The 27,632-nt window shown below is 42.6% G+C and overlaps 1 protein-coding gene and 1 non-coding gene across 6 annotated transcripts in view; both read right to left on the bottom strand.

The window, feature by feature from the left end:
* Fhl1 (four and a half LIM domains 1) overlaps window positions 1-24,080 on the bottom strand; it is a 59,497-nt gene extending 35,417 nt beyond the window's left edge. The window contains exons 1-2 of one of the 5 annotated variants that reach the window (XM_006257672.5): window positions 23,953-24,080; window positions 4,057-4,113 (exon numbers count right to left, since the gene is read on the bottom strand). The gene's annotated coding sequence lies outside the window, so the exon portion shown is untranslated. Of the gene's footprint in view, window positions 1-4,056; window positions 4,114-23,654; window positions 23,806-23,935 lie in introns of those variants that run through there. The other 4 variants (XM_006257674.5, XM_006257673.4, NM_001271199.1 and 1 more) reach the window with 4 other exon arrangements.
* Window positions 8,146-8,251, bottom strand: LOC120099414 (U6 spliceosomal RNA). The gene has a single exon (XR_005498602.1). It is a non-coding gene; the product is annotated as a U6 spliceosomal RNA (small nuclear RNA).
* Window positions 24,081-27,632: the final 3,552 nt, after the last annotated feature.

Here is a 27,632-nt window from a genome sequence, read left to right as displayed (position 1 = left end):
GCCAGGACCAAAGGGTATTATATAGCTCATGGTTATTTACTTCCTGTGTGATAAACAGGGATATTCCGTGATGCGTAAAGTAGTTAAAAGCTCTCAGCCTTTCAGTACGACGCACTTATGTTAAAATGGATATGCATCATGAAATCTCAAATAAAGTGCTACTTACATTCATCCACGTGCCACCCAGTTCCTGTCCATACATCCATATCACCTTGCATGGGTATAACCACGATATATATATATACAATTTTGTAGTCTTCACTGTAGTGTTTGCTAGCTATATTCCTTTGCATTAATAAGCACACATCAGAATTCAGATGTTTAACTAATTCAGGCCATTCCGCCATAGAGCTATCGAAATTGACCTAGGCAGAAGTATGTCTTGAGCCTTATGTCTGAAATCCCAAGTTCTTAGGAGAATACAGCACGGGGATCCTAAGTTCAAGTCCTGCCTAGCTCCAGAGTGAGTTCTGAGACCAACGTGGGCAAACATGTTGAAGTAAACACGTCACAAGTAAAAAGCAAGCTGGGGATGTTGCTCCCTTGTAGGATGCTTGCTTAGCATGCAGGAGGCCCTAGGCTCAATGACTAATACTGAATAAGATAGTACCTGTTGAATAAATAAAGTAGTTTTTTTCTAATGCTGGACACTTCATTCTTACAAGTAGCACTATGATGAATACCTAAAATATAGGTCATTTTTCTCTTCTTGGGACAATGTGTCTTAGGGCACATTTCCCCAAACAGGATTACAAAACTTGAAGGTATACACATGTGACTTCTGCCACAATCTACAAGCTAATTCACATCACTCAAGGAAGGTGGCCATCTTAGCACTGCACTCCATTTTGTTTCTCTTGTTTTAAGGGCGAAGATAGCCTTAATCTATGTTTCAACTGTTCGTCTTTAAACACCACTAAGGCTAATGGCTTCATGCATCTGCTCACTTTGTGACATACTGTGACTATCTTTTATCCATGGACCTCCCAAAGAGTTTGTTCATCCAATGGGTCTGGAACATCTACCTCATGCCAGGCCTATGCGTATATTCTTACAATTTGCATGATATCTGTATATAATGCCAAAATTATCTTTTTATGTGTGTGGCAAATTTTCTGGGCATGGTTTCCTTTTGTTTATAATTACCCTTTTCACGGTAGAGTTAGAGAAAGACTATCTTCTTTTCTGACTTTTCCACCTTATTACAACTTACATGGTTATTTCACACCTATGGATTTGATAATTAGCCTATTTTCTGCAGTCTTACATCAATGTATCCTAATATGTTGTTCTCTGAAAATTAAATGTAAAGTTCTTGTCCATAATTCATAATTCTTGGGCCTCTAACATAAATAATATTTTTCTAGAAGCATATAATTTAGAATAAAATCTCACACAAGTTTTCTTTATCCTCTACATGTGGTATGTTACATTAGAACTGGTTGTGTTTTTTAGCTACCTTGCTGCAATCAGAAGGGAACTGAGGTGTACTGGAGCAAGACTGACCCAAGCAAGCCTTTGTAAGAAGAGACTGCTCAAATATCTTTCTTCTTCATCAGTACCATCAGTAAGTGTCCTTCCCCTATTAGGGTTCACCTGCCACCTTAAAGTGAATCTTAAGCACGCCCTTAAAATGAACGTGGTTCAGCCCAGAAAAATAAACCTAGTGATCCGCAAGACGACAGGGTAATCTGAACTTTGCACCCAATCTTATCTTGAATTGAGACTGAAAAGCCAAGTGCCTATGTGAGCACAGTGTTCTAGTAATGGCAACAGGCTCCCACCCTCTGTGTCAAGAAGACTGCAGGGAGGGCTGGAGCCGGTGGCAAATCTCTCCCAGCCTGTGCTCTCTGCAAAAGAACAGCGGCAATTTGGCGGCAGCCTGTAATAGCCGAATGGGAACACAGGGTTTGTGGTGCCAAATCTTCTGTATCTCAAGACATGGGAAATGTGGATGTTTAAGGGTGTGAAATCTCTCAATTTTCAAGGCTGGCAACTTACTAGCATTTTAAAACAACATCTCTGTTTGCCAGATCCAGCTTACCAGCTTCAGACCATAGCTCTAGACTCAAGAGTTCTAAACTCTTTAAGTCTGCGAAATCCATCTGTGCTGATTTGCATGCTGACTACTTGGGTTCCAAGAAGAGAGATCACATCAATATACATGACACACATCAAATCATTGTGACTACTATCTTTGAGGATTTTGTTTGGTGAATATAAAAAAAAAAAACCTGCCAGTTCAATAATGAAAAAAACCATATGGCAGTTACACAAATATTTCCGAAATGTAAAAGTGTATTCAATCCATTAACAATACTATCATTTCTACAGTACAAATCAGAGTACTCATTTTACCCAGCTCACGTGTCTGCTAACAATTATGTTGTGAGGGCTGGAAAGAGGCCCCAGGTTTGAGGAGCACCCACGTGGCAGCTCACAAGAGACTGTAAATCCAGTTACAGGGAATCTAGTGCCCCCTTCTGGTTTCCTCAGGGACTGGACAGACACATATACAGGCAAACTACCTATACACAGAAAATAGGTCTTTAATGGTTTTTATTAAAGGATCAGGTTGTGCTCAACTGTGCTAATAATTTTATAAACTGAAGGCAGTCAAATGGAATAATATCAATTCCTACAATTATAAACTTTGTGGAAGATAAATTCTCTATAAAGTTTAAAAGGGACACATCATTTTAAATTTTCAACCATCCTCCTGCAGAAATTGCACACTCCATTTTCCTGAATGGTTTAATTAGATCCCAAATAACTTTCAAAATAGGGTGTGAAATGCAGGGCTTCCATTTCTTCTCATTTAGGGGCTTTCGGTCCGAGACAGCTGTTGCTCCAACCATTACCACCTACTTTCTTGTTCATACCTGCTTATTGTAGAGGAAGCGGAAGTTGCAGGCTCAAGGATCAGAGCATAAGTGAGACCTTGATGGCTTTCTTAATATTATTACAAGGTAATATTTTAGAGAGCAATGCTCAGTCTCCTTATCTGGTAAAGAGAAAATTATCTAGGGCTGCCGTATATCTGAGGAGCATCGAATCCAAAGTACCTGAATTTCGTCCTAACACTCCTGCCTTGATACACAATGGGGCTCAGTGGACTAAAGGAAGAAATTACGTAAGATTCAGCAGTATAACTCTGTGTGTTTCTGTAATGATTGATTCAAAAGAATTTAGCAGATTTACCTAGGTAGAGAAGGTACCAACACCGCAAATTTCTCATGTATGAAACTGGAAACCTCAACAGGTACAGTGCTCCTAAATATCATGTCCCTTGAATAAGTACAGAGGCTGGGGGACATTTCTACATTGTACCCAGAGTAGACCTCCCTTAGATGTCTCCAGTTATTTTTATAGATAGATGTCCCTCTCTCAAGGAGAAATAAGGAAGCCTGGATCATCACAGGACATAAGTTAGCCCCAGTTGAAGGAAGCAGAGGATGGCTAGCCAATGTGTATAGTAAATGAATGTCCAGGCAGTAGTGGCTCCATGCACCAATACAGCATGGCTGCTTCTGAACTTGAAGGCAAATCCAAAAAGAAAATTAAATTAAAAGGGAAGCATGTTGGCTCAGACTATTGTGACCCAGAAGAAACACTCTATGGTGTTCCTACCACCAGGTTTGACAGTGGCCTGACACTTTTCACCCAGAACAGGGAGTGTCTTTGGGTTTGCTGCCCTTGGTTGGCACCAATTTCTCCAGTCACCATGAGGAGCCCCCATTCATAGCAGTGGCTGTCCCACGCAGCTTTTCTGCTCCCACTGCAGACTGAGCTGCTCTTTCATCCCGTGCAAATCTTCCCACAGCCCCATGGCACCTGCCACTTTCACTGTCATGCTCCCAAATTCAAAGCAAGTGAGATTTGTGCTCGAAAAGGCATTCCCCAGAGAGCTAATATTTAGGATAAGCAGTGATATTGGTCGGGCCAATTAAAATAAATCTTCTTAAACTTGTCAAAGAAATAAAACTCTTTGTACAATGCGAGAAATTGGAAAGTCAGGGATCAGCATAAGATTCCATAGCAATTAATAATTCTCACCTCACACAGGGTGTGTTCCGGGAGGGCTGGGCACAGCTAAGAACAGCTACCAGTTGCCTAAATTGGAGAAAAAAACAGCAAAATTACCTTTGTAGAAGCAAAGTCATAAATTAAAACATTATTTTCCTTTGAAAAGACTCATAGCAACACATTCCCCTTTGTATTTACAACTAGAAGAGTTAACAGAACAGCCAAGATGTTCTGCATATTTCTCCAAATGTCTGTTTATCATATAACATTAGCCCTGGCAGTGGATCTGGCTCCCTCATTATCAAGCTGTAATAGCTCAGACTCTCAGCATTGTTAGGGAAGTGAGCTCATGGCCTATTTCAGTTTTAAATTAACACTTGGCAATCACTCTGGTAATCAAAACAAATGATTCAGTCATTTAGAATAGATTTATTAGTTGAACCTTTCTTCCTTTCTCTTTTAGCATCTTTAGAATATTCTGCCACAGGAGAGCTCTGATCCATCCAGAGTGTAGACCACAAGTCACCAGAGGAATGGTTAGCTGTTGCCATGGAGATGAGGTTATCTCCCACCCACAACAGGATTAGGAGGCAGGCTAGTTTGCACGCTCTTCCCTGCATGGATGGTGCTGTGGTACTAGGAAACAGGTGTCCCCTGGCTGCTACTATCCATGACACGAATGCACCCCAGTGTCCTCCCCACACACAGGCAGATGCCCCATGAGCCTATACACATCCCCATTTTCTACCTTGTATCACTTGTAAAGGGAACCTGGTAGAATGACAACTCCCCAAGGAGGTCCGTACTTAGGTTTTGTTTATTTGAGAAAGGATCTCACCATGTGACCCATGCTAGCTTCAAATTGCGGATCCCCTGCTTCCACCTCCCCCACTGTTGGCATCACAGGTATGTGTCACCACAATCGGCTGCCAACTGTTTTGTTCCCACACCCAGAACAGGCTGTCGGGGACTTTCAATGGGAATAGGACAAACATAAATCAAGGCTTGCAACCAGGCTCGGAATCCCTCCTGTACCCCCACAACCACTTCCAGACTGGTTCTCAGCAGGCAGTGACTACAGACTGAATTGTGTATGTGCTAGACAGGAGCTGGTGGAGTTCATCTTACACACCAACAGAGTCATCTGTTTATAAAAGCTTAACGATGATGTTCTTAGATCAGGACAACTATTTTGAAGTCCAAATGGACAAATTGTTGACTAAAAGGATAGAATTCTTCAACCTGGGCTCATATGGGGATGAATTAACAACCAAAGACTGAATTAACAACCAGGGAGCCTGTATGGCTCTGACCTAGGTGCTCTGCACTGATGTTACAGTTGTGCATCAAAGTGTTCTTGTGGGATTCCCAACAGTGGGAACAGGGTCTATCTGTGACTCTTTTACAGGGATCCTTTCCTCCTACTGGGTTGCCTTGTCCAGCATTAATAGGACAAAAAGTGCCTAGTCTCATTGCAACTTGATACACCATGTTTGGTTGATATCCATGGGAGGCCTGTTGTTTTCTAAAGAGAAATGGAGGAAGAATGGATAAGAAGGGCAGAGGAGAGGTGGGGAAAGGGAATGAGGAAAGAGGAGGGAAGGGTAACGGAGGTTGGGATGTAAAAAAAATAAATAAATGTATTTATATACAAAAGTTAAAAGTAAGAGATCAAAGTATTTTGGAAATTAAAAAATAAATAGTAACTAAAAAAAGAGGGCTTTCTGTTGTTGGCCACATCAATCTGTGTCAGTGGGAAAGACACTTGTTTAGTTAGAAGCACTCCCAAAGGACTATCTTTTGCTCCCTTTCCCACCTACGCAGGAGGAAATATTCTCCAATACTACAAAATCATTGTTATTGATTTCATGTTACATTTTGTTCGTGCTAGAGAATGTTAAAATGTTTCATGATGGCAAACGCAAAACCCTTCTTTCCTATTTCTAGGTAGGCTGCATGGCATACAGATACAAAAATCCCATCTCCCACCCTCAGCCACTCATATGGAACTTGCTGCCACACCCTTTCATGCAGCTGTGAAAGAACACAGCATGTTACAGCTGGTCTGCACACACGCTGCCAGATTCTCACAGGGTGGGGTGAAACACTGGCTCCACCTCATTACATTAGCTGCCCAACCTCCCCTCCCTGAACTTCCTAACAGTAACCAACCCACAAAGGCAAAGAATCAAAATGCATATAAAATGCATGGCTGTTACTCGAAGAATATTAGATACACAACCACCACTTCTTACAGCAGACAAGCAGTTAAAATGCTATCAACATGATAACTATTTATACTCCCACGGATACTGGATGCCAAATATATTCATTAGACCCAAACCAACTTTAATCTCAAACTTCATTTCCTCACACTCTAGCTTCCATATCCCATTTCATCTTCCCCTTCCAGAACTCATTATTCCTGGAGAGAGATGCAATTTATACTGGGTTCTACTCAAAAGGAATTTGGTTCTCTAGTTGAAACGCCAGGTAGCTTCCCTCCTAAGATCTTGGCCCTACAAATGTCTTCTCTGCCTGCTCACTACCTATACAACTTCTTGCTGGGTAGGGAGAAGTTACCAGTTCAAAGATGCTAGCAGACCAGGATACTGGCTACTCATTTCAGAAGTCCTTGCACATCATATCTAATGTTCTCTGACACCCTCCAGAGGGCAGAAGAGAGAAAGACTCAGACTGAGGAGGCAAAATTCACAGACTGAGGTCCAACTGAGACCGATGGAGCTATTTTGCCTTCCATAATTCAGAGTTTCCTCACCAGTGACCAGGAGAAAATCTACTGTGAGACTTGAACTGCATCTGCGTCTTCATTTCACTTTCTTCTCTGTACTAGTGTGTCCTACTTAACATCATTTGGGGTCTTACCTGTGTGCACTTTTCAATATGTACACTATAACTGTGGCTTTGACCTGATATAATGTACAATATTGGGTCAACAATATTTGCAAAAAAAAACCAACAAAAAACAAAACAAAAAACCCCAAAATACAGGAGGACAGCCAAACACTGAGTAAATGTGATAATGCCAAAGTAATCTAAAACAAGATTGGAATATTTTAGGGTATATGCTTTCAAATAAATCATGCTAATCTGATCCTGTTCTGACAAATTAGTGAGTCAAATTAGAAATGTCATTTTGTTATTCTGGAATGAGCCAGACATGTCATTTAGTAATGTTTAAGACACTGGGGTTTAACAAAAGTATTGTAGCCATAGACACTGATGACTCTGTCATTATTTTCAGCCAAGCTTAAAGGATCCCCAAATTGCTAACCAATTTGGTGAATTACATGAAAAAATAAAATAAAAATGCAGAGACAACGGCTGTTGAAATGAACATAAATGACCAGCTCAATCAATCAAAATGGATGATCTCCATGGATTCACTGTTTCCTTTCCCATGCTTTGGATATGATTGTCATGGCAACCATCCCTTAATCCTGTTCTTCAGGATATTCTCTTCCACCTAAGAAATCGAAGAGGAGGGGACCCAAGTATCCCCTTAATTTGACATTATTTGTGATGGTAACCGGTACGCTCAGACTTCCCATTCACCCTTCTGTTACCTAGTTCCCTACTTGTGTTGATGTGGGAGTCTGAAAGACTGGCATATGTGCCATTCAAAACACACTTTCAATGTTGCCATAAACTGCAATAATAAATGTAGCTGAAATGTCTGCTGGTTCCTTCTAGAAGAACTGAAAAGAATTAAGAATAAATGATTCAGATAAGAGATGCCTTATTTCAATGATTTCAACATAAGACCTCCAGCGGAACCAGTTATTCAGTAAGCATTAATACAGTAAGCAAGGCAACTTTTAAGTATGTTGCAGTCATATAAATGTACCACAGCCCAAGTTGTGTTATTCAAAGATTAGGTATATAGTAGATATGATAATATGCACTTTTACTCTAAAAATAATTACATACAATTTTCTACATTTATTTATGTATTTATCCATGCCTTTAATCCCAGCACTCAGGAGGCAGAGGCAGACGGATCTCTATGAGTTCGAGGCTGACCGGGTCTGCAGAGCTAGTTCTAAGACAGGCAAGGCTTCGCAAAGACTCTGTCTAGAAACCCTGACCTCCACACCAAAAAATATGGAATACTTCATAAATTTGCATATCATCATTGTGTATGGTCATGCTAATCCCCTCTGTATTGTCTCAGTTTTACTATACATGGCATTTCATTGAGCATTTCTTTTAGTTTGGGGTGTGAGGAGATGCGCCTACTTATGAGTATGCACACGGAAGTCACTCTCTGCTTTCATCTTTGAGACAGAGTCTCTCACTGAACTCAGAGCTCACCAATTGGCTAGACTGGCTAGTCAGCAAGTCCAGGGATCCCCCTGTCTCCATTCTCCCTAGTACTGGGATTACAGACTTGTAGCCCTGCCTAGATTTTTAAAATGGGCTCCAGGGATCCAAACTTGGGTCAGCATGCTAGTGTGGCAAGCACTTTATCCACTGAACTATCTCCTCAATCCTTCTACATTATTTAACTACTCTTCACAATTTAGAGATAACTATCACCATTACACAGTTTTGGGAAAAAATCAGCTCTCTTCTTCAAAGGCATCTGCTGTATGTGCTACATATTTAAAGCTGCAATCAGTCCAGATTTTTCCACAGATTTGATTTCATTCAGAACCTAAAAAGTGCACAGATTTCCCAAAGTTGGAGCAGTGAGCATTTTTACGCTTTCCATTGGAATAAGTGGGAACCTGTTTTAATAGGTTTTCAATGCAGTTTAGAGATGTGTCTTTCCTCTAAACCAGCAAACTGTGGAGGAGGGAAAGAAGACCCTTGCCATCCGGATTCCAAGACTAAAGATGGAGACGCTCTTTCCACACCCATGGCTTCACACAAGTTCCAGGGACCTCTGGCCAAAAGAGAGATTAAGAAAATATATGTGTCCCCTTTGATTGCGATGCAAAAATATGAATAATATTCACAAATTCCAAGAGTCATTAAAATAGACAACAGGAAACTAGACCTATTAGACACTGGCAAAAGAATGCATACGGAGGCACGTGTCGTATGGCAAAATCAGCAAGAAAAATGGAGTGACAGATATGTGCTGAAGTCAAAAGGTAAAACCTCGACATTCTTGTCCTCTGCCCTAATGTTCGATGATATTTTTGTTGTGTTTTAAAAATAAGAAGATAGATGTTCTTTCAATGACCACTACAGTGGCTCCCAAATAAAACAAATGATAAAATAAAAATTCACTTAATTGACTGAGAGGCTTGAATTAGTCATTGCCAAGTTTACAACTTTCCCATAACTCCAAGCATTCTTTCATTTAAAAAAAAAGCAGCATTTTTCCACTCTGTCATGATGACTATGGGTAGCTTTTTAGGCACATATAATTTCTATTTTTATATAAGTCTCTGTAGACCCCTCTGCAATTATAGAGCTAAGTGAAACCCCCTGAAGGACAGAGGACTGTCTAGAGTCCATGTGACAATTTTGACAGCTGTACCAGAGCACTGGTCCTCCTGGATGCCTAAGCACAACTAGCCCTAGACCCTGCCCATTCTTCACCAACAAATGTTCACACTCTTTCTTCCTTATCATCTCCACAGTCCAAGCTGTCTGTTAACTGCAGACCGATTACATCATCCGACTTTTAACCTTTTTAAAAACTTTATGTGTCTCTGTTTTGTCTGTGCACGTACCCAATGACCCTCAAAACTGGCTACACTTGGGGAACCAGAGAGATCAGTGACATATGGGTACTGTTACAGTTTGAATGCGCCCCCTCCAAAATTCAGATGTGAAACTTAATGGCCAGTGTGACATTTATCACTTGGTAGACCCTTTAAGGGATCAGAGCACCAAGGCTCCTCCCTCTTGAATGAAATTAAGGACCTCACAAAAGACGTTCCAGAGCGTTGAGCCCTTTAGCCTGTCTGCCTTTCTCCTCATGTGGGGCCTTTGCCAGGCAGCACACCCTTCCAGTGCTATAAACAGGCCATGACCTTCCCTTCCTCTCTTTCCTCTACCACCTCTCCTGGCCTTCCTTGGTGCACAAATGTGATTATTTCCATATTCTCTAAAGTTCATTTTTAAGCATAAACAAGGCAACATTAAGACACAGGTTAAGTCCTTAGGTGGCTTAATCATGGAGTATGAAACCTTGGTGACTCAGATTCAGGTCTCTTACAAAATGGCTGACAGAATTCACCTCTAGGCCTTCCTCTAGGCACTTCATTCCACAGGGTGCAGCATTAGGGCACCAAGTTGTAAGTGGAAAACAGTCCTCACCAGACAATAAATCTGCTGCCACTTTCATTATGGACTGCTCAGGCTCCAGAATGGTGAGAAATAAACTTCTGTCCTTTTAAGTCACTCAGTCTTGGGTATTCTCTTATAGCAATACAGAACGGTACAGCGCATCAGACAACGTTACCCGAGATGAATCTTAGCTGTAGAAAAAGTTGAAAATCACTGTCCCAACTTCAGACAGCACATAGTAGTTCCATAGTAGTGGAGATCAGACTACCTAATGTGGGCCCTCTTCCTAACACAGGGCAGAGCCCCATCCCCAGCACTTCTGACTCAGCCAGCTTGGGGAGAGCTCATGAACTTTCTAACAAGGTTCTAGGACATAGAATCTAGGTGGTGCTCTGTGCTCCGGGTCCAAGGATCTCACACAGAGAGGTGCCAGTGTGTAGTTATAATCAGTACAACTATATGATATAAATAGATATACCATACAACAAATAGTAATTAAAAACAAATAAGTTATATAACTACAGATTCTCTGAAAAAAATTTTTTTCAGCAGGGTCTGTCTGTGTAGCCTTGACTGTCCTGAACTCACTGTGTAGACCAGAGGTAGATCGGCCAACCTCTAGCTCCCTAGTGCTTGGGGAAAAAAGCACAGGCCATCACATCCAGGCCCTTTCCTAAAATCTTAAACTATGGGTATTTCAGATTTAGGGTTTTCCCCTACATTCTGTAATATTTGTTAGACTTTATCACATAAAACTCCCTAATCTGAAATATGAAATGCCCCAATACTGGAACATTTAAGGATATTTATCCTTGTGCATCTCATTTAGACAGAACGAATGGAGCATCCTCTGAAATATCCACACTTGGTTGAGACAATCCAGTAAATTGACTTTCTATAAAGCAAAGTCTCCGTGCAGGAATTATCGTCCCAGAGAATCAAATGATCCTCAGGGTAGGGTTCACAGTTCCTCGCTCTCCCCACTCCCTGTCCAGCCCCGCCCAGTTCAATACTCTTTCTACCACATCCGTGCTGAATTGCTAACAGCATCTCCAATTATAGTAACCACTCCTTGCCTAGAGATTGATTTACTGGTCCATAGCATGTAGCCCACCCGTGTGTATGTGTCTGAGGTTAAGCACTGACTACCATTTGCTGGTTTCCCTTTCTGTACTCAGCCCCTTCAGAGCCTTTGTATCTGCCACTATATGCTATAGAAACAATGGCAAACATATAAAGAAAATGAACATGGGTCTGAAACATGGCAGGGCTGATAACCAAGGTTACAAGGTGACACAATTTCTGCTTTCACATTCCCTGTCAGAAAACCTTGAGTCCTGTTTTATTCTGAAGAAACTACTACAGCAATAAAGTTCTGAGTGTAAGAAAATTATATAAAGAACAGTGCGCTGATAGCTATGGTCTGCTGGCCTATCTTTTTGTCATGCAGGGGTCTTCCTTCTTCTTTAAAAGATAATCCCAAAATGATCACACTAAGGATAAGGAGGAAATTAAAGGAAGGGGAAAGGAGAGATGGCAAGAAGCCAGAAAGTGACCTTCAAGGGGACTAGAAGGTACCATCACACACCTGCCCTGTAACCAGTGCCATTACCTTCTCCAATGGTACCAGGTACAGTCAACGCTCCATATCCACAGGTTGCACATACACCGATTCAACCAACTTTGTATGGAAAATGTTCCGGAGAGAATATTGCATGCATGTGGAATATGTACATTTTCTTCCTATAATTATCCCAAATATTGTAACGATGGGTACAGAGCATTTATACTACCTTAGGGATTGTGAAGAATGTGGTTTAAAATTTCCAGAAGGACATGCATAAGTAATATGCATACATACATTCTAGGAGTAGGGTTCCTGCTTTGTGCCATGCATTTTGTAGGCTTTGACAAATGTTGGCGATAGATACTATCTTTCCAGTGCACTCTGAAGAACACTAAATGCATATACCTTGAGCGTTAACTGCTTAAGCATTGTTAAAGGAAGCATCACAGGAATATCATAAACCCTTTCTTTAGTTTTACTGATTCATTGTTCAAAGACTGTTGTATAAAGTAGCCCAGGAAATACATTGTTTTCGTTCTCTAAATACCAGCCTTTCACGACTCCCCAGCCTCCAGCGTGGCTCCAAACTTGAAAGGAGTCTCAAAGTTTTATTGGATCACGAAATGAAAAGTCGGAAACACTGGCCCAGAGATGCTCAAATTCCTGTTTGCTGACCACTCTATCTGAAGACATTTACCAAATGGCTTTTTTAAGAGACAGCAGAGGCAGTGCAGAAGTAGTAGCATGAGGAGACAGGAAAGACACATAAAGAGAAAACCAGGAAGGAAGACAGAGAGGGCAGCCACAGGGCAAAACAGGAGTGGCAGGGGAACGGGCACAGACCAGGGTCACAACTATCAATGGAGTGGCAGCAAAACACTTCCTGACTTTTGAATTTTTCTGACAGTAAAAGAGAAAGGGATGGATTGCAGCTGGCTACAGTAACCCCCAACTTCCCCAAAGAATTACTCATTTAATTCAGTAATACAAGTGAGAAATGACAATATACCAGAAGCCTGTTCTACACATAAGTGTTAAACATGGTACGTAGTCTATACACAAAAAGCCCCAAATCAGCCCCAAATCTGTTGGAAGGTTCATGGGTTATTCCTATTAACTGACTTTGTGTGTCTATCTGTGTGTACCTGAAGATACAGATGTCTCTACCACGCAGCATGTCACATCTCCACCAATGACATCATGATTCTAACCCTGATTATCACTGAGCTGAAAAGAAACTCCTCAGACTGAATTTCTCTGTACTCTGGGTGTATGTATGAGAGCAGAGAACATGCAGCTCAGTGATTCAGCTAGACTGCATGGCCAGCAAGCCCTAGGGACTGGCCTGTCTTACCTCCTTCCCCTGATCCTAGTGGTGCTGGAATTGTAAGTGTGTGTCCCCACACTTGGCTTTTTTAATAAAAAAAAATTAGCTGTTGGCTATCCAAACTCCGATCTTCATGCTGAACATCATGTTACCAACTAAACTACCTATCTCCCCAGCCCCTTCTGTACCTTTTCTATTCAGACAGACAAGTAGCTATCATTTCCTTTCAATTGCCTCCAATATTCAGTATAAGATTCTCTATGGCTATTAGCTATTAAAGTTATTAGTTATTAACAATATGCTGTTCCATACACTGTAGATGTCTAGTAGGCCACACTATCTAGCTTTGTACAAGTATATTCTCATGTTTGTACAGTAAAAAAAATCTCCTGACAAGTCTCTCATTTAGTAACATAACTGTATATAAATAAGCATCTTTTCCCTTTTTTATTTCACCATTAATTTTTAGGCAAAATTTCAACAGTTTCATTTCCTGGGGTTTTTGTTTGTTTCTGTTTGGCAGTGCTGGGGATTGAACTGGATGCTTTGTTAATCTAAAGTACTCGCTCTCCCACTGAGCTCCAGCCCTAGCCCACTTTTCCTGTTCTTGAGCATTTGACTTTTCAGGAGATTTGTGTAAGAAAATACACTGCTCTAGTTAACACAATTGCTTCTCGCTTGGCTGTAATTTGCCTTCAGTCCAAATAGGTAATGAAACTATGTGCTAAGTAGTTTACTGAGGTGACCAGGAAAATGTTTCAAAAAAGCCACATATTATTCCTCTGTAATATTACTTTGCTTTAAATACAGAAAACAAGACTGCATCTTGGATACAAATCCAGGTTTGGTTTGGTTTGGTTTGGTTTTATAGAGGAGGATCTACAAACTTAAAAAGCTAGTTTGGCAAGGGGTTCTTGTACAAAAGGTTATACAGTATATAACAGTAGTTTCATGGCTATACGCGTTTGTCACAACTCATCAAATTGGAGCTTTTCAATGGCTATCATTGGTCATATATAAATGATGCTCCCTAAAGTAAGCATTTAAGCAGTCCAGCTGCTTTATTTTCACATACAGGTATAAACATGCACCACCTCCTTTTAATGTGCGGACTTGATTTCTTGTTTCCCTTTCTAGATTTGGTTTTGTTGAGACTGTGTATCCCAATTTGGTCTCAAACCTATGTTCCTCACCAACACACCCATTAGAGTTTGTTTCCTTAGTGTGATTTATTTGCTACATTCGAAAATATCTTCTCAGTTCTTCCTCTCAGAGTCTAAATCTCTTGTGGCACAGAAGAAACGTCTCTGAACAGGGTGATGTGTATGTGTGTGTGTGTGTGTGTGTGTGTGTGTTTATGTATATATATGTATGTGTGTATATATATATACACACACATTTTGTTAATTCAAAATCATGAACTTTATAATTTACATTCCTCTCCCCTATTTTTCTCCCTTCTCTTCTTCTCCCCCTTCTCTCCAGGTTTCTGGCAAGCCTGGAGAGAAACTCACTCCGGTAGCCCCTCCCCAGCCACATGAAAGTGGTTGCACTTACAGCCAGATGCCAGCTAACAGGTCCACAAACAGGAATGGTGCAGAGAACCAGTGAAGTTAGTTGGCTTAAAGTCTTCCTAACAAACTGTACCTCTCCCACTGAACAGGAGCCAACCGCCGTAACCATACTCTAAAGCCAGAGTGAATGACAACTCTGAGGCACGCAGTTAGTTTTACACCTCTTCATCAAAGTCATTCTTTCAACAAAACTGCTGTATATCCAGCTACTGTCTCTGGAGTACGAAAAAATACATTGAAAACCATGTGGCTCCAGGTAGCTTACGCTCAACTTCCCAACAACAGGGAAGCTGAGGCAAAAGGACTGCAGTGACTACAGGGCCAGCCTGTCTAAGAAAACCAACATAAAAATACAACCTCGTGGATACTACAAATCCCTTTTATTACAATCCCTTAGGAACATTTGGATCTTAGAATATATATGCCATATTTTACATGGGCAAATAAAACATAACTTTGACAAGCAGTGAAGAGATGGAGATTTATTTTGATTGCTGCCTTTTTATTTAGGCTGCACTGCATTTTTAAAAAGTCCTCATGAGTCTTCCATCTGTACATGTTCTATCTACCCTAGTTCAAACGACAGTATGTCTCCACAGTTTAAATCGGAAGGAAAATCCACTCTCAGATGACAGACTCGTTGTACTTTCAAACCCTACAAGTTGCTGATCACTGGCTGGTGATGGACCGCATTCACTACACGGCACGTGATGAGCCAGAGCAAAGGCTACCTCTAGTCACAGGGACAATTTCCTCCTTTGTTCCACTCAGTCATTAGCAGTAAGGATTCACGTGCATCATTGCACACCCTGGTACCCTAGTTATAAAGAAAAATTACTTTGCATTCCCACGTTGACATATATATGTATCTCTCCTTTTTCCGTTTATTCTATTATGTCACTGGGATTTCTTTATTTGCTGACACCACATCGTCTCACCTTACCACTTCTCTGAAAATCATCCAAAGTGGAGAAACAGACCCAGCCCAGTCTATTTACTATATGTACAACTGTGGCAAATATGGATAAGAAAAAGGCGGAAACAGTGGCTGGCAAATGTGCCACAGGAATGATCCTGAGGAAAAGGAAGTGGGCACAGTGAGATAGGCTGACAAGTCACCCTGAGGGTAAAAAGACGTGCAGTGGGCATACAGACAGGGGGATCCACATAGCTACAGAAAAAAGTCTTCCTCTAGGAGAAATGCAAGGAACCCTAAAGAACTTGTTTTTAAGATTCATTCTGTCTCTGTCTCTGTGTCATTCTCTCTCACTCCCTCTCAGTGTGTGTCTCTGTGTGTGTGGGGGGTGTGCAAATGAATTTGACTGTGGGTGCCCACAGATCCCAGAGTATCTATTTTTGAACGGTTTGAATCCCATGGAGCTGGAATTAGAGGTGGTTATAAGTCAGCTGCTTGCCATAGGTGCTGGGAATTAAACCTAGATCTGCTGGGAAAAAAAAAAACAAACTACAAGTGCTCTTAACTGCTGAACCATCTTTCCAGACCCAAAAACTTATTTTTAATAAGATTAATTTTTTATTTCATGTATGACTGTTTCACCTGAGTGTATACGTACTACATAAGTGCCTTGTGCCTGAGGAGGCCAGAAGAGGGCATCTAATCCCCACCGACTGCAATTAGAGATAATTATCAGTGACCATATCGTTGCCTGGAACCTATCCCAGGTCCTCTGCAAGAGCAGCAAATGTTCTTATCCACTGAGCCCTCTTTCCAGACCCACCCTCAGGAACTTTTTTTGAGTGTCAGATTAAAATAAAAGTGTTTACAACTATCCATTTATGACTATAGTGCCAGAATCTACTATAACTTAATTTCCTACCTGGATCTAAACAGTTATAAAATTTCAAATATCCTAAAATTATAACAGATGTCTCGTTTTATAAAGGAAAAACATTTTCCATGGAGAAGCCTTCATTGTGGTATTCTAGACTACCCCATCCAAAGAGTCTTTAAGTTGCCTTTCATTTTTATACTTACTGTCCCTTGGGTCCTCCTCCTAGAGGTTGGGACTACCAACATATCCTCAGAGCTGGGATAAGCATGCTTACTGAAGACTGAATTTAGCAACTCGAGCTTACATAGCAAGCCCTTTACCATAAAGCCATCTCACCTGCCCCAAAACCTGACATGTGCAGGTATAGGCCACCAAAAAGTTTAATTCAATTTAGAAAAACAAGAATCTAAGCCAGAATTTTGTCATTAACTAAGCCTCCTTTTCCTCATCTGTAAAAGGAAGGGAGGGATGAATTTCTGATATTGAAATCCTTACGAATCAAGCAGATGGGAGAGAAACATGGGTGCGTCATTCTTACCTTCTTATACAGGAGCAGGCCACATGACAGGTCCAATTCCCTCCTCACCTGCAATACGGCTGTGACTGGCTAGCTGGGCAGCTCGAACTCCATCTTTTGAGGGTTTAGAAAACCTGAGAGTAGTTTCAAATTTGCAACTTTGCAATGGACTTGAGTCCACCAAGAAAAATTGGCTGCATTTTTAAAAGACTCATAGTTAGTTGTCACTAACTTCTACATCAGCAACTCTCGGTCTGTGTGTCACAATCCCTGTGAGGATTGCAAATCACATAATTTCCATCGTAATTCATAGCAATAGCAAAATTAGTTATGGTAGTTATGAAATAATGTTATGGTTGGGGATCACAACACGAGAAACTGCTTTAAAGGGTCCCAGCATTGGGCAGGTTGAGAACCACTGGTCTAGGTGGTAGATCATAGGTGCTTTCCATTTGCTTCTCAAGGCCTGTCTGTAGTACAGAGTCCTAATCCTCTCATCGAAAGATCTAAGTTACAGAACATATTCTGCATTCTTACAAGTTTTACCAGATTTCCCATCTATCTGAACTTAGTGGGGTGAGTCTGGGGAATGTAGGTCCATAGCAGTGCACTAGTCTAGCATGCCCAAAGCCCATTTCCATACCCCACACAACAAAGACTAAACCAAATCACAATCAGGGGGGTGGGAGCAAAACCAGGCAGTACCACCCTGCATGCCTGTATGCAGTGGGTGATTAGCACTTGGCTGATTGCTGTGGTCAGAATCAGGACATTATTATCATAATCACAATCTATGGCTGAAAAAAATATATATATATATAAATCTATATAGAAATCACAACACGCATTTTATCTCAATAACTCTTCCCCCCGCCCCAGCACCCTCGCCCTGGAGAATCATGGTTAAAATTCCTTTCCAACTTAAAATAAATGAAGTGAAAGTCGAGGACCCTTTTCTGCACACCCCCCCGTCTCTCTGTCTCTGTCTCTGTTTCTCTGTCTCTGTCTCTGTCTGTCTCTCTCTCTCTCTCTCTCTCTCTCTCTCTCTCACACACACACACACACACACACACTCACTCACAAAACTGCTTTCCAGACAAAATATGATTGTTACTGGGTTGGTTTTTAAAAAATCTTTCCTCTTTGGGCTCTAAAACAAAATACATCAAAAGTAAAGATAAATATTTGGCTCTCAAAACAGAACACCCCCAAATGGAAAACACAAATATGAATCTAATGTTTATTATAAAAACAACTTCCATAGCAAGTGTGAGTGTTCAAATGTATAAAAAGAGAAGACTACATGCTGTCATTAGTCCTATAAGGCAGTTATAAAGAAGGGAAAGTGCCTGGCTGGATGGCAGAAAGAGCATGCCCAGGTTTGTGATTATCTTCCTTAACATTTCAGGAAGTAAAGAAAATAAAGTTCTCCAAAATTAACACAGCTCCTTTGGAGAAGAAACAAAATCCACATTAAATTCAATTCTCATCAGTTGAAGAAAGAACAGATATTCACCTCCTCATTCTCAACATCAGTACAGCAAACTCCATTGGCAACACACACTTTCTCTAAAATTACTTTTTATCCAGGACCAACTGACTCCCCCCTCTGCCCCCCGTATGTCAGCTCTACACCAGTCTTGACAGGGGAAGTGGCTTAGCCATGGGACCTCCGACTCAAATCCTAACTGTCTTTTATCAGTTGTTCAGTCTAGAAACTCTTTTTTATTGTGCTTTGTTTTTTTTTTGTGTTTATTGTTTTTTGTGTTTTTAGTGTTGTCAAGACAAGTTTTCTCTACGTAGCCCTGATGAGGCTAGCCTGAAACTCTGAGTTCTGCCTGCCTCTGCCGCATAAGTACAACCCCAGGCCTGGCCCCAAACTCAGACTAGGAAACATGCATGACTCTGTAGAACTAAGTAAGAGGATCAATCCAGATTGGGTGTGTCAACCCAACTAGCACACTTCTTGAAACGAGGTAGAAATCATTAAAGTTAGCTCCCTATTCCCGGTTCTCTCTTCCCTTACTACTTACTCCAAGCCTGGCCAAATTTATCATTCCTGGCTTTAATTAATGTCCAGCAAACTCAATGGTACTTAGAACATACAGCAAATTTCATTTTTTCAGTACCATTTTTATTATAAAGAACTTGCTAATAAGAAAGCCTATATATACTAAAGAACTTGAATAGCATTTAAAAATTGTGTCAGTTAATATTTTTAAATGATGCCCTCCACAAAAGAGACCATAAATTTCAGAACATTTTTGTCTTTACTTCCAAGGCTAACAGCAGTGAGACCCAAGGCAGTTCCCTGTCTGAACCCAGTTCCTCATTTACCAAATAAGAGAAATATGTAATGTATGCAAGTACCTGGAACCGAGGGCCATAAACACAAGCTGTTATTCTAATTATTCAGTTTGGTGGGCAGGAACTAGCCACTTTGAAGTCTAATCAAATGAGCTCAGCCAAGTACTCTACAGGGTCACATGAACACACTGCTATTGTCCTTTCCTCTCCTGGAATTATGTGTTCCTGGGTTTGCAGAGGAAATTACATCAGCATCAGCATTACTGAGACTTCAGGCTGGACTCATCTAGGCTGGGGTTGCTGCCCTGCAAGTGCTAGGATATTTAAGCAACATCTAGTGACTAGATTCCAGGAAGTGCATCTGGGGAAAAAAAAAAAAACCTCCTGGGCATTGTCCAGTGACCCCTGTGTGGCAAACTCCCTGGGGATGAAGAGCACATTCCACAAACATAAGAATCCTCCAAGGTCTCAGAGGGAACCCAGAAAAAGATCAAATGTTTATCAAGCTGCTATTAAATACTAGACCTCTTCTGGGCTCCATCACCCATGACCAATTAGAATTCAAAACTGATCAAAGGAAAGTGGTTGGGGGCCCTCAATGTCACCAGAAAATATTTTAAATCTAAATCACAGGAAGGGAGGCTGGTCATTCACTTTTAATACTCTATACAATAATGGAAAGATAAATTTAGCCACGCCTTTAATCCCAGCACTCAAGAGGCAGAGGCAGGTGGATCTCTGTGTGTTTGGGCCAGTCGGACTACACAGCGAGCTCCAAGACAGCCACGGCTACATAGTGAGAACCTGTCTCAAGAAAAGAAAATAAGAAAGGTAAATTTAAACACCTATAAAGCCTACCTTACATTTAACTTATAGAAAATATCTTCACACATTGCATATATATGTATCAATGATCCATGCTGTGCCCCATAAATACATACAATTATAGTGACTAAATAAAAAAGAGAAAAACAGGCCGTTTGGGATGGCACATGCCTGTATTCTCGGCAATAAGGAGGCAGAAGCAAGAGAATTGAGAGTTGGGAGATGGGTTCCATTACCTACCTATAGATAGCGAAAGTCACAGGTGAGCAAGTCTTCTCTATAAAATGACACAGTATTCACATATAACCTACACATACTATACCATATACTTTACATCATCTCAAATTACTTATAATATTCAAAATCATGTGAATGCTATATAGTTTCCATACACCAAAATGAAGTCTATAAATGTTTACTAAAGCTATCAAATTTGCAATTCTCAATAAGATTCATTGAATCCCAATCTATATTACCCAAAATGAAAAGGTATGCCACAAACGAAGTCACCACAAAGAAATGACACTGTGTGCAGGACTGAAAAATGTTTAATGTATTCACAGTTGCTATGTGGATATTTAAAAGACTCCAGACATCTCTCTTAATTATTCACAACAGATTAACTGACTAATCTTTACTTTTCTATGATCATAGCAGAAAGGCAGGAGCCGTTTCTTATATACTCAGTATCTGGGTAGCAGATACAAGAACCTCCAGCACAGTGACTGTAAATGTTCGTTGGAGAAAGGAATGGTCATATATTTTGCTTAATTACGCACTGTCCTGGCAGAGGGGTGGAGGCAGAGAGGGGTGCAGAGGCAGAAAGAGAAGGGGGCAGGGAGAGAGAGGGAGGGAAACCTTTTCTTTTCTTTTTTTTTTTTTTGTTCTGTTCAACAGGAGCTGAAAGAAAAGAAATTCTTAAGGAAAAATAATTACAATATTCTCCCTTTTATCCCAAATCCAAACAACTGGGTAGTTCAGTTAACAAAAAAAAAAAATGTGCAGACAAAAGTTAAGGAAAGCAGCCAACGAGATAAGGACTAAAGTTCAAGCAAGCAGGAACATTTGTTCAACTCCCACAAGGTTATAAAAGCCAATGTTGCTGGCACCAGGGGGTGGGGGTAGAAGGAGGGGTGAGGGGACGAAGAGAACCAGGAGGAAGAGATTAGGAAAACAGGGCAAAGCTTCAGGAGATTAGCTGCTGTGCCTTCAACAAATTATTTGTTTTTAATGGCTAAACTTAGGCTAGGGATATAGCCCCATGCTAAAGACAACTGCTCCACACGTGAGGCCCTGGGTTCCATCTCCAAGACTACAGCAAATGAATAAATAAATCTTCAAACTGAAGGTGCGATGGTGAGTCTCTCACGCAGAAGTTCAATTTACAAGTTACTTTAAAAATAGATAATGAGTGAAATCTCTAAGATTTAGAACAATTACTTCACCACACTGTTAGTTTCTGAAAGTTCATCTCTTTTGCCTCCCATCTTACAACAGGTTCTCCAAAAGCCAAGTAAAAGACTCCCTTTGCTTCGTCTGCTGATGCTCTTTTTCACTACTGCACGGGGACAGAACACACACCATGGAAAGGTAGAATGGGATACACGACAGCATAAGCAAATGCACTTTTGTGAATCCTGTAGACCCATTTAAGTACTGCTAGTTTTAACATTGGCAATAAGCAAGTCAATCTCTCATTCAGGTAACCCATTCATTTACTATATATTAAATTATCTCCAAAAAACTCATAAAAGAGGTATTTTATCAATCTGCATATTACACTTTTTATTTCATCCCCCAATCTCAACTTGCATAAAAAATGTTTTCCTTCTCCAAAAAAAATTAAATAATAGAATGGAAGGCTAGTATTTAGAAAGCCATGTATGGTTACAGACTCTATGGTACTAGTAGAGCGCACACTTACTAACTTACTATATGGTGGTTTGTACAAATCATGGCCTAGCTAACAAATTTCCCGTTGCATGAAGATTCTATTTGCCCTTAAAAAAATGTTAAATACATGTTTTCAAAGACTGAAGGTGGACCAACCAAAACAGGGAAGCAATATTCTCTTAGCACATTTAAGGCCCATAGCTTTTTAATGCATATTCTTCTTAAGCAAATATGGGCATGCATTTCCAAAGACAAAATTACCAACCCCAATCCCTTTTCAAGTGTCTGGAATGAGGAGTAGCCTGTTCCTGGGGATGGGCAAGGGTGAGAACTCCTTACCCAATTCCACGTGGCCCATCATTTAAACTTACACTACTCTGTGAACACTCCCATTCCCAAGGAACATTATATTTATATTTAAACGGCCTTAATCAAGATAACAAAAATAGTCCCAGTATTCTATAAACTCGCAATACATTGGATAACATGGAGAATTACAAGCAATTACAAAATGATAGCTCCAATTAGCAAAACTGGATCTATTCCAAATCCAAATCAAAAGAGGCTCAGATAGTCCCAATGGCATAATTTAAATGAAGAGAACAGAGGATTTCCAGCAAAGACATGTGTTCCTCTCTTGCTGTGTTTCTACCACAGAACTCTTGCCCTTCAGGAAATTCAAAAACCAAATCTGAAATCACATTCATACACTTTGTCTCCTGGTCCCAATGTGCCACCCTAGTTGTGTGTGTTAAGGGGGGGGGGAGGTTATTAGAATGAATCTAAGAATCTCGAACGGTCCAAATGCAGAAAATACACAGTACATTCTGTGTTTCCCTTAGTCTTTCTGATTCAAACCTCTACCTAGTTGTGGAAGACTAAGCAATGGAAACTTCAGAAGCAGAAACCTCTTCCCCAGAGTCCAGGACAGCATCTAGTGGGAATTTTATGCTTTCTGAAATTGAAAGGTCACACCCAGCGGTCTCCCTAACCCACTTAGCCAAGGCTCAACCAAGGCTCAACCTAAGTGCTAGAACCTTCCTCTTGCATCCATGCTGAAGCTGAAATCCAGTCGCCTCTCCCCACCCCCAATCCCCATATCACTGCCATTCCCCTCGGAGAGCAGAACCACGACCAGCCTTCTCCCTCCCTTACGATTCTTCTTGCACTCCCCTCCTTCCACCACCCCCCAGCATCCCCAAAGGGAATACAGCAGCTCCCAGAACGTCTCCACGAACCAAGGCAGGTTCCACCTTCCTCCCCTGCCCAACAGGCGCCATCCTTAATGTAAAAACCAATGAAGCCCCCCCTCCATCGTCGTCATCATCATCCCCTGCTCTTCTCAACTGCTGCTAGCTATCCTTTAAAAAGAAAAAACCCAAAGGTGCCCCCACCTCGCCCAACCCCCACTGCCCGCCGTCCTGGGTGAAAAAAACCAAAAACCCCCTCTTTTTACTCCCACCCTCCATCCTTGCAGAGGAAACACCCAGAGCCGACCCCCCTGCACCCCGGCCCCCCAGGGGAGCGAAAGCCCTGGGGAGGAGGCTTAGGCACGCACCCTAAGGGACCTTGGAGCCCCAGGTTCCGCAGCCCCCAACGTGGGCGAGGCAGCGGAGGCCGGAGGCCGCAGGTACCCAAGCCCTGCAGGTCGGCGCTGCCCCGGAGTGGCGGCCGCGGAGCACGAGCTGCGGCTCCCCAGGGACGCGGGAGGCGCGGGCGCGCGCGCGCGCGCACACACACACACACACACACACACACACACACACACACACACACACTCTCACTCACTCACACACTCACTCACACACTCACACGCGTGCGGAGGGAAAGCGGGCTTACTGTCTGGGGATGCTCACCCGCGCAGCTGTCTAGGCGGCACCGGCGGCCGCTGCCAGCTCAGAGAGCAAAGCGCGGCAGGGACAGCGGCGGCAGCGGACTGAGCCCCCTCGGCCGGGCGGTTGATGTAGGGCGCGGGAGGGGCGCACGGGGAGGGGCGCACGAGGGTGGGAGGGAGGGAGAGAGGGAGGGAGCACGCGCGGGGGCGGGAGCGGGGGCGGGAGCGGGGGCGGGCGCAGCCCACTCGGGGCGGGGCGGGGTAGGGCGGAGCGCGCGTCCGCCTGGGCTCTGCCCGTGGCGCGAGGGGCTGTGGTGCGGGGGAATCGCGCTCGCGCGCGGGAGCCCAGTCGGGCAAGCGCGGGAAGGGGGCGCGGCTGCGTGGGCCCCGCCTCAGGAGAGGCCGAGCTGCCGGCTAGGCGTGCACGATGCGCGCCAGAGGTGGCCGCGAGCCCGCGGTGGCGCGGCTTCCCGGAGCACCCTCTGTGAGCGTCCGAAGGGCACGCGGAGGGCGGGCCAGGGGCGCCCACCGCCCCCTCCCTCACGGACTCAGGCCTTCACCGGCTGCTGGGGAGTCACGAGTCACTGCAGGCAGCGGCGGCCAGAGCCCGGGAGGTGGGAGCAACAAAGAGAGGCAGTCAAGGTGGCCTCTAGCCTCTCCAAGGGCCTCGCTGACCTGCATGGCCCAGTACAACCAAAGATTGCAGATCTCTTGGTTCCCACCACGCTGAAAGACCCACCGACGACCTCTCCCCTTAATAACATGCTGGACAGAACGAAAAGCGCCTTTATTCAGAGGGCTTTCCATCATTCCTAAACCCCTCACAGCAGAGCCTCACATAGTGACTCCTTCGTTCTTTCACTAGTTGAGTTCAGTGAGCTTTCAGCATGTGCCCAGTACTGTGCCACATGCTGTAGATACAGCGCAGTTGTGCACACACTGCTTTATTGGTGGAGGAGGACAGATTATGAGCAAATGAGAAAAGAATCACAGTTGGATAAACTGCAGGATAAAGGGGACATAAATAATTCGAGAAAGAAGGTGGTGTTTAATCTAAGCCTTGCATGGTATGAAAGCAATGGGTATAAAGGGCCAAGGGTGACCTTTCCAGACAGAAGGAGCAGAGGCAAGGAAGCCAGAAGCATTCCACCGTGTTAGTGGGGGGAAGTAGAAGGACTTGGTAGAAGAAGGTTGAAGGAATTGCAGGTGAACTAGAGAAATTTTCTTTTTTCCTTTTATAGAGGACCTGAAAAGGAACTGACCAGGAGACATGAGTAGTGTCAAGGAAAACTTTGAAAGGTGGGGATAGTCAGTACTTAGAATGTCTGGTGAGGCAGGAGAGAGGGCCATTAAAGGAACCCAAAGTCTTGATTTTAAAAAGCGAAGGCCAGATAGGAGAGGATCAGTCCTTCATGCAGAAGCAGATGTTGCAAAGAGGTGGAGCAGCTGTGTATTTAAACCAAACAAAAGATCTCAACACTGTTGTTTGCCCCCAAGCTTCGAAATCCAGGTGATGGCCTCTTTTACCAGACCCAATAGTTATTTGCGAAATTCCTTTCTCTACCTTGCTACCCAGAGCCTGGGTCTCTTTTCTCATTCTGAGCCCTTAGGCTCACTGAGGTTTGGTATTTCTGGATTAGTGAAAAAGTCTCACCACACATTTCTTAGGAAAAGAGGCTGAGCTGCCCTGGGCCTGGAACAATTAGCACCACTTCAAGCTGCTCCCTGCATACCATCCCTGGGCTCAACCAGAAAGAAATAGCCAAGATCACTCAATGAAAGCCCTGGGTGGCTCTGGACAGAGAGCCTGTGACTGGAGATTTTCAGATGAAAGCCTGGGTTCTGGCAGTCCTAACAAGGTCAGCTCCACCACCTGTCTCTGCTAGGCCAACTAAAGGCACAAGCGTTAGTAAAAAGTGGAGAGAGATTTACTCTACAGAGCCACATTGAGAAGGGGAACGAAGAAAGGTCTAGTGACTCCCAAGTTCTTCTACCGTGAGGATTAGGATTGACTAGAGCCAGAAGTATGTGGAGCGGAGCAGCGCTGTGTGTGATCTGGAAGTTGACACACCACTAGACTCCAATCCACCCCACCAGGCAGTCTGAGTGTAAGTTGCCAATGCTGTGTAATCTCTTCTTGGAAAGCAGGTTCCCCCTTCAATCTTTCCCTTTACCCAGCAGGAGATTCCTGTGACAATTGGGATTATTTCATTAATCAGCCAGCCAAAGGGAGGAGCACAAGTATCTTTAGAGTCGGTCTTCTAACAGGAAACTACAGACACTTTCTTAAGGGACCTCCTATTTCCCAATTTGTATAAATTGTCCCTTTCTTTCCTTTCACCTCTTTGCCCTTCCTTCTTCCCTTTCCTCCTTCAACCCCCACCAACTCTGTTCCACGTCTTCCTTCCTCCTTTCTTCCCTACTTCCCTCCCAGGAAGTCTAAGGCACCTGAAGTGGGAAGAGCCCCACCTCTCCCACCACCCTAGTTAGAGCTGCAGGCAAGGTCAGTCCTGCTCTCCATTTAACCCTTCACTTTCTTGCATTGGAATTCAACTTCCAGAGGTCACAGAAACACAGGGTTTCATTTAAAACATATATAGAACTGTGGTGGTGTTGCTGAATAAGAAGATAGAAGGAATGGAGTTGTTCAAGTTCTGAGTTCGTTTTAGAATATTTTTGTAATCATCTAACGTGAAGATCGACCCCAACACACACACACACACACACACACACACACACACACACACACACACACACACACGGTAAATTCAGATAGCATAATCTCAAATCTGAGTATGCTTGGACTTTTTTTTTGAGTGGTGTAATAAACATGAGGAAAGGGATATTGTTATGAGTAACAAAAGGTATATTTTAGTATGCTGAGGTCATTATACAGTGTTCACACTCTAAATTCCTAAGGTCCTAAGCCTATCTCCCCAAGGCTGTTCACCTAAAGGTCAGCCAGTCAGTAAAAGAAGTCTCTAATTTGAGGATCAGGATCCCGAGGGAGACTCTACACCCACAGGACAGATCAAGGTGGTGTCTCTCCAGATGTGCCGAGCAGAGCATTGCTCTTAGTCTCTGCCTATATGCTATCCCGTGGGCGTCATGGGGGGCCTAGGAGTATGTCTGGTTATCTTGAGTTACTGATGTCACTTGAGTTCTGGTTATCAGGAGCAGCCTTGGTTGTAGTGGGGATCCTGACTAAGCTAATTTTACCTCTCTAACAGGAATTTCTTCCTATGCTCATTACAGATACTCAGTTTCAATAGAATGTTAAGTCCTCTTTGAAGGAAATATGGAGCATTTAACACACAAAGCAATCAATCCTTTGCCTTCTCTTTGAAAAGTACTGTTAGAGAGACGGCTAAAAATATAGCTCATTATTAGAGTACCCACCTAACATAAGCCTTGCATTGTGGGTAAGAGGGTGAAGGAGGGGGAGAGAAAGAGAGTTACAAGAATTATCAGTACAGTTTATATTCACCATCTGATGTAGTCTCATATTACATATTATGATTCTCACCTTATAGAGGATCAGAGTGAGGCAAAGAAACTTTGGAGTCAGAATTTAAAAACAAAATATGGGAGCTTTTGAGCCCACAATCCAAACCAATAAACTGTAACTCCAAAACAGCAAAGGAAGGCTGCTCATCACTTTTACCACCAAAATTCTATTTGGTTACTTATTTCAGGTAAGTG

This window comes from Rattus norvegicus, chromosome X, assembly GCF_036323735.1.
Source record: "Rattus norvegicus strain BN/NHsdMcwi chromosome X, GRCr8, whole genome shotgun sequence".
NCBI classification, from domain to species: Eukaryota; Metazoa; Chordata; class Mammalia; order Rodentia; family Muridae; genus Rattus; species Rattus norvegicus.
The sequence above is the reverse complement of the archived record's forward strand: the minus strand, read 5'-3'. Positions and strand labels throughout refer to the sequence as shown.